Here is a 7,706-nt window from a genome sequence, read left to right on the forward strand (position 1 = left end):
TTGAGGGAGTTTTCAATCACATTACTATATTTGTTTCCTTCTCTGTTTCACAGATAAATATGCAGATGAATCTTTTCCAAGAGGAGAGGTGGATTCTTTTTCTTCTGCATGGCATAAGGCCCAACCTGTGCTGTAGCCCTGTGATGTTGGCGGGACCCACTCACCATCCCAAGAGAGCTTCTGAAGACAAGGAGACTTTTCTATTGTCTGTTTATTTAAGAGGAGTACTTTTCTTTTTTCTTTTCTTTAAGTTTATTTTCTCATGGAGAGACAGAGACAGAAAGACAGTACCCTCAACTCCCAGCCTCAGCCAGCCCCAGGTCATGGACATGCACACACTCCCTGCACATTCAGGGAGATCTGCAGAAGTGAACCTTGTGGCCTCCAATGTGGGTAGGCCTTGCAGAGTGCTGTTACTGTTATGACACCCTCTGGTCCCAAGAATACCCTTTTTGTTAGCCAACAGAAACAGCTCCACAAGAACTTACACTGACATACTCCATAAATAAGGAAACAGGGAGCCTTTTACCTCTTCCTAAAAATTCCCTTTTATCCAGTTGTTCTGACAATAATTTTGAGCACCTGAATGAAGCATGCCAGACATATGCTGTACAAAAGTGTGTGAAACGTGGTCTCTTGGCCTGGGAGAGTTTAGTTCACTGGTGAGAATATAGGTATGCTCCCTGCAAAGAATAGATTAGAACTATTGGGTTATCAGAAAAGTCAGGACTTTTTTTTTTTTTTTTTTTTTTTTTGGGGGGTTTTTCTATAGGGCTCCTTTGTCCCGCGACAGAGAGAGACAGAGAGACAGAAAGCGAGAAATCACCTCCCAGGGGGGATGGCCACACCACAATTCCTTCTCCTTCATTCTCCTCTTGGGATCTTGGGCACACACGCACACATACCTGGCGTGAGTTTAAGCCACTGGGTCTAGGACTTGAACCGGGGTTGGCTACATGGGAGTTCAGCAACATAGCCATTATGCTAACTGCTAGTCCCAGGACATATTTTTTTATTAAAAAATGAGTCATGAGTTTTCAGACAACCCAATAGATGTCTCATACGTGGGTCTTTAAAGAGTTTTCAAAGAGTATTTTGATGCGCTTTGGCAATGGTGGATCTAGGTTTAATAGGTTCTGAAACTGGACTATTTGTGGACCATCTAAGAAAAAAATACAAGATTATAAATTCAAAATTAGATACAAGATTTTATAAGAGAATAGTGCAAATTGTTAGAGGAGGGTGCCCCGAACTGTAACCTTTATTTACTTTATGGTTAATCTACTTCTAGATTTGAAGAGTATTAAAAAGATTCTTTACTCTTAAATCTATCCCTCAATAGCCTTATTTTCATTTCACAGTAAATAAATTAAAGGGCTTTGTGACAGTGGAAATATTTAGGTACCAGAGAATATTAAGGCTCATACCAACTTCAATTATAGAGGGCCTGAAAGTTTTATTTCAAAAATCAGAATTAGAGAATAAACAAGATGTTTTAAAAATGTGAAGGAGAGATCTTCGAAATGTTCTGTGTATTATGCATTTCAAATTTTTTTGCACCAAAATATATTAATTCTATCACTGTCAACTAAAAGAAGAGTGGCAAATTGAAGCCAAGCACATAAAAGCAGAAAGATTATTTGCATCACAGTTGGGAACTGGCCTTGCAGTGCAGATGAGTAAATTTCAAGTAGCCCACATATATTCAACAAGGTCTTGCAATTCTCAAACAGGTTTCAAAGGCAAAACCACAGTGGGAGGGGAAGGAAGAAAAGGGATTCTACCAGTTGTTTTGGGATGATTATTCTTGGTTACCAGGATTGATAACAAGGATGTGTCTGTCCAAGGTTGGACTGGCAGTTCCTGGGCAGATGTCCTTGCAGAAGTCCTTGTGTTAGATTGCAGTGGTCTTTGTTCAAGGTTGTGGTTCTGTCATGTCATTAACAATTTTTGTCAGGCATGCTAACATAAGAAAATACCTCCTCCATGGCCTTCCTGGCTTGAATTAGTTAGGTTGACACCAGTTACTCCATTTTGATTCTAAAAAATGTTAACATCACCAAATTTCTGAAGCCTCCTCTTGCCATGTTTATTGCAGAAAATTTAGAATATCGCAAAACACAAACAAATCACCTATTAATTGTTCTACCACCCAGAGATAATTATTGTCAATATTTTGGTGAATATCCTCTCAGTCTGTTCTATATCTTTTCAAATTTGTAAACTATTTTTCCCCTCCCAATAATAGTATTCAGGAACATTTCTCGACTATGCATTCATAAATGTATACTTTAACATTATCAGATTTTTTTGTTATTGTGAAAAGGAAAAATAAGACAACCAAACACTACTGTTGAAGTGATCCTACAGCCTAGTCTGGTGGATATTTAAAAAAAAAAAAAAATGTTGCTGCCACCTACAGGAAAAATACTAAAATTACTGAGATGACATTCAATGACATTTAAAGTGGATGGTTGATGTATCAAGCTGAGATATTAACAGGGCTAATTTTTTATGTTTTGTTTTGTTTTGAATTTTTCTTCTTTTTTATCAGATTGAGGTTTTCCCCTCCCCTCAAAAATTGTTCCTTTGAATGAATAGGAAATACATTCACTAGTATAAAACTATTATGACAAAGTGGTATATAATGGAACGTAGTCCCCTTCCTATCCCGGCCTCTCCTCTGTAGAGTGAATCACTATGAACAGTCTCTTCTGTATCTTTCCAGAGATAGTTGTTGTACGTGTAAGACGCAGTGTTTGTGAATATGTATATATATATATATACATTATATATTATATATATATATATATATATACTATATTTATTGATCTGTATCTTTATTTTTCCTACAAGTGGTAATTTTTTGGACCCACTAGTCTCCACTTTGTTTTGCATCTTTTTGGTCACATCTGGGGATAGTTCATATCAGTATATATTGGGCTAACTTAAAAAAAAAATGCTTGCATGTTATTCCATTTAACCACCATCTGTTTAATCAGTCTCCAGCTGACAGAAAATGATCTATCATCTTCATTTTTGCTATTTCTTGTTCAACAATGTAATGGCTTCCTCTGCGTGCATATCTTTGCACACACGTGCAAGAGCTCACCTGCCCTCTGGCAAATTAAAAAAATGGTAATTATTAAAAGAAATTCAAAACATTGTTTAAAAATTGCTAGTCTCCATCACCATTGGCCAAATTGCTTAGTTTTCCACATGCGAACACTAATGTTTTTAATATTAAACCAGACAGGTTTGGGCCTGAGGGAGCCAAGGTCCTGTGGATACTTCCACTTAGTCCTCAGTCTCGGCTCCACCCCTCACCCCTGCCCTTGCTTGGTGATTGGTAGCTCTGCCTCTGCCCTCTGGCCTCTCAGCCCAGGTCTTGTTCTCATTCCTTTCTCCAGACTCTGGGGTTGTAGTTTCTCTACTTTAGTAAGTAAGTTGTTTCTCGTTCCCTCCCATTTCATCTTCCAATAATTTATTAAAATCTGTTTCTGGAACCAGCAGTTGGCGTAATGGCTATGTTGCTAGACTCCCATGTAGTTGACTGTGCTTTGAGTCCTGCAATCCCTTCTCCTCCATTCTCCTCTTGGGATCTTGGGCGCTCACGTAGAACACGCCCAGCATGAGTTTAAGCCTCCGGGTCCAGGACTCGAACCACGGTTGACTACGTGGGAGTTCAGCAACATAGCCATTATGCCAACTGCTGGTCCCCCCTTAAATATGTAATTTTTAAAAGAAAAAAATTAAAACACATTTACCTCCCTGTAACAAATACTATATATGTGTGTATATACTATCTATATATATGTATATGTATACCTATATCCTCATATACACACACATACATACAAAGTTTAAAATATACAGTTTATATATATGTCTACATATATATACATATGTACACATTTATACAATTTGTATATATGTTTATATATATATGAAAAGAGAGAAAGCTGTAATTTTGGAGAAATAGTCTCCCTCACTCTGGATTCTGGAGAGTGTGAGAGACACATGTGCATGGGAAGCAGGAAGTCCACCTCCAAGATCACACTTCCTCTGAGGAGAACACCTGGGATGTTGTAGGCACTTAGCATTGCTAAGAAGATGGGTCCAGTCAGACTTCCCAGGGCCTCCAGGCCTGACTGCTCTTCAAACACAGCCTGAAAGAGTACAAAATGTTCAGATTTTCACCCTGTTTCTGGCACAACCCAAAGCAAAGAGTCAATTGCTTTCCTAGGAGTTTCTGTGCGGATTGTGAATAAGGACTTTCTGTCTTTAGTGATTCATCTTGGTAGAGAGTAGGGGAGAACATGAGCTGAAGTCTGATCTGGCCATGGATCCCCCCTTCTGCTGTGGACAATCACAGTAGCTTCTGGGAATCAGCATTTCTGCTAAAGAATCTTTCAGACTCTCGTATAATTCAGCGTTTATGTTAGTGTTTGCGTCAGGGCTAGCATTTGCCTTAGCTCTTGTGTTTGCGTCAGTATTTGCGTTAGCGTTAACGCTAGCATTAGCGTGTTTGCACTGTATTTTGCGTTTGTGTTTGCACTTGGGTTAGCGTTAATTTTAGCGTTAACATTAGCGTTAGGGTTTGCGTTAGCGCTAGCGTTTGCGTCAGCGCTTGCGTTAGCGTTAGCCCTAGCGGATTTGCGCCAGCGTTTAGCGTTTTGCGTCAGCGCTAGCGTTTGCGTTAACGTTAGCGCTTGCGTTTGCGCTAGCATTTGCGTTAGCGCTTGCGTTAGGGTTAGGGTTAGCGGTTGTGTTAGCGTTAGCATCGTTAATTTATTTTTATTTTTTAATGTATGCAGAGGCATCTTCGGGTCTCTAGGAAAGTCACACAGGAAAAATTCCTATGTACAAAAGGCATGGTTAATTTAAAAGGTAAGTTTTAGAGTGAGTTTTATTTATATGATGCAGAGCAGGGATTGGTCTTTGCTAATTGAGGTCACTGTTAAATGGGGGAAAAAATGGTCTGTTAATGTTCGTGGGTGTGACTCTCCCCAGACATTCTGGAAAGGACTTTGGAAAAACAGGAAAAAGCAGTCAAACTTCTGTCAACAGTCCCCCCCAGTTGGCCAAAAATCATTCCTCTGAATGCATGTGTAGGCCACGAAATTGACAGGTCACATGTGAAGGCTCATCCCTAGTAGTCAGGTCCCATGGTTACAGGCAGTGGAGTCCTAGGAGAAGGACATAGTCACTTGTCTCCAGGCAAAGGAGAGAGTCAGGCCTCAAAGTTTAGTGGGGAGGAAGCAATTTTCAGAAATATGGATGGTAAAAAAATGAAAAATATGTATAACTTGACAGCAGTTCAATACAATAGAGGGAAATGAGAAAACAATTTTTTTTCTATCATACACAGCAATTTAAGATAAACTAACTGTGAGTCATTTCAAGAACATTAATCTCATAGATTCATGATTTGAATATATTAGTACCAATAATATGCAAAAAAAAATTGACAATGATCCTTACTCAGCCTTCTTTTCACTCATTTCAGGACAATTTAGAGTACGCCAGGATAATTGTTTTGTTTTAAAACACTGTAATTTAGTTCCTTTTGGACTGTCTACATGTGAGTCACTTTCTTAGCAGGGCTAAGAGATGAAAAATAGAAGAATATTATTTCCAAAAGCTTGAGATTTCAAGGTGGGTCTTTCATTTCTGCTCTCTTGTTACTTTTAGTCTTAACTTTGACATTTTTATTTTGAAAGGAGTGACAGAATTTGAATGATATTATTGTCCAAGTACTAACGTAACGAGCTGCTTCTCAACTTCACAATTCTCCATGGCTTTATATATGGGTCATTGTCATTTGACTTTATTTTCCTCCATCCTAAATTTTTTATATCCCGTTCACATACTATACATATCCCTGCTAGCCTAGATCTTTATGAGTGGTTTGCATGTTTGCCTATTCCTTCTGTTACTGTTCATACCCTCCAGTGTTGCTCTTTGTTTAAGTTTGACTCTCTGATCCTTGTTCAGTGCTAGCTTTTCCTTCTTGCATGGTGAATTACTCGGTTCTAATTCTCCACTTTTGTTTAGAGTGTGTGTGCCAAGGAGAGGACACAGAAGGCTTCGAGGTGAAAGGAAGCTACAAATTAAGAAGAAGAGCTGAAAGAGGTATGAGGAGAGGTACAGACTCCTAAAGAAATATCTTCTGTCTTCTTAAAATTTAAACCTGGTGGAATCAGCAGATGACGTAATGGTTATGTTGTGCTGGACTCCCATGTAGTCAACTGTGATTCGAGTCCCAGACCCAGTGCCTTAAAACACGCCGGGCACATGTGTGTGCGTGACCAAAATCCCAAGAGGAGAATCAAGGAGAAGGGATTGCAGTGTGTCTATCCCCCCGGGGAGTGATTTATTGCTTTCTGTCTCTCTGGTGAGTGCACATGCCCTATAGCAAAAATCTCTCTTAAAAAAAAATTAAAATTAAATCAGGTCCAGCCCACAGCCTGGTGATTAAGGCAGATGAATTCCACATGGCTAAATATTTAGTTCAAGTCCTATATTCAACAGCTTAAGAAACATGCTGGGTGCTTGTGCATATGTGCCTAAAATCCCAGAGGAGGGAGAGATGGAGAAGGGATTAGAGCATGAACATTCCCCATGGTGAGGGTGCTTTCTTGCTTTCTCTTTCTCTGTCTCTCTCCAGCAAGCACATATGCCCTCTGGCAAAATTTTTAAAAAATCATAAAAATGTTTAAACTCAGTATCAGAAAGAACATTTAATTTTGAACTATATGAAATGCTGACACATGAAGAAATGTCATAACAATGACAAAAATTAGGGCCAAGGCTATTTCTCTTACATCTCCTCCTTTGTTCCTTATGAAACCTTTGCATAATAATATGAGACTTAGTTTTAAAAATGCATATTTGAGACCAGCAGATGGTGTACTGGTTATGTTGCTGGACTCTCATATGGCCGACCATAGTTCAAATCCCAGACCCAGTGGCTTGAAACACACACTGGGAGGGTGTGCATGCATGCCCAAAATCCAAAGAGGAGAATGGAGGACAAGGGATTACAACATGGCCATCCTCCCAGGGAAGGTAATTTTTCACTTTCTGTATCTCTGTCTCTGAAAGTTGCTAACATGAGGGCAGGAATTTCAGAGTCAAAAAGACCTGATTTCAAGTCTTGTCTTTGTTATGTGACCATGAACAAATTATACAACTTTATTAAGCTTTAGGTTTTCCATAGTAAGTGTTTAATTTATGAGAGGTAAATGAGAAAAAAAATATAAAAATCTTAGCACAGTGCTTAGCACTTCAAATAACCCAGGATATCAATTTTTCAATGAATATTTATTCAACATTTAGATGAATAGGACAGATGAGATTCCTATTTTAGGGCTAGTCCACAACCTAGTGGTTAAGGGAGCTGGATTCCACATGGCTAATCATGTGGTTCAAATCTTGGCCCTTGCAGCTTGAAAACCATGGCAGCACATGTGCCTGTGCCCAAATCCTGATGGGAGGAAGAAATGGAGAAAGGATTTTGGCATAACTGTGCATCATAGTGGGATGCTTTCTCACTCCCTCCCACCCCCCCGCCCCATCTCTTTCTATCTCTTTCTAGTGAGTGCATGTATCCTCTGGCAATTAAAAAAAAAATTCCTATCCCGTGGAGCTTGCATTCTACTGGAAAAAAAAAAAAAAAAGACAATAAACATGTGAAAAAAAAT

This window comes from Tupaia chinensis, unplaced genomic scaffold (genome assembly GCF_000334495.1).
Source record: "Tupaia chinensis unplaced genomic scaffold, TupChi_1.0 Scaffold000311_2, whole genome shotgun sequence".
NCBI lineage: Eukaryota > Metazoa > Chordata > Mammalia > Scandentia > Tupaiidae > Tupaia > Tupaia belangeri.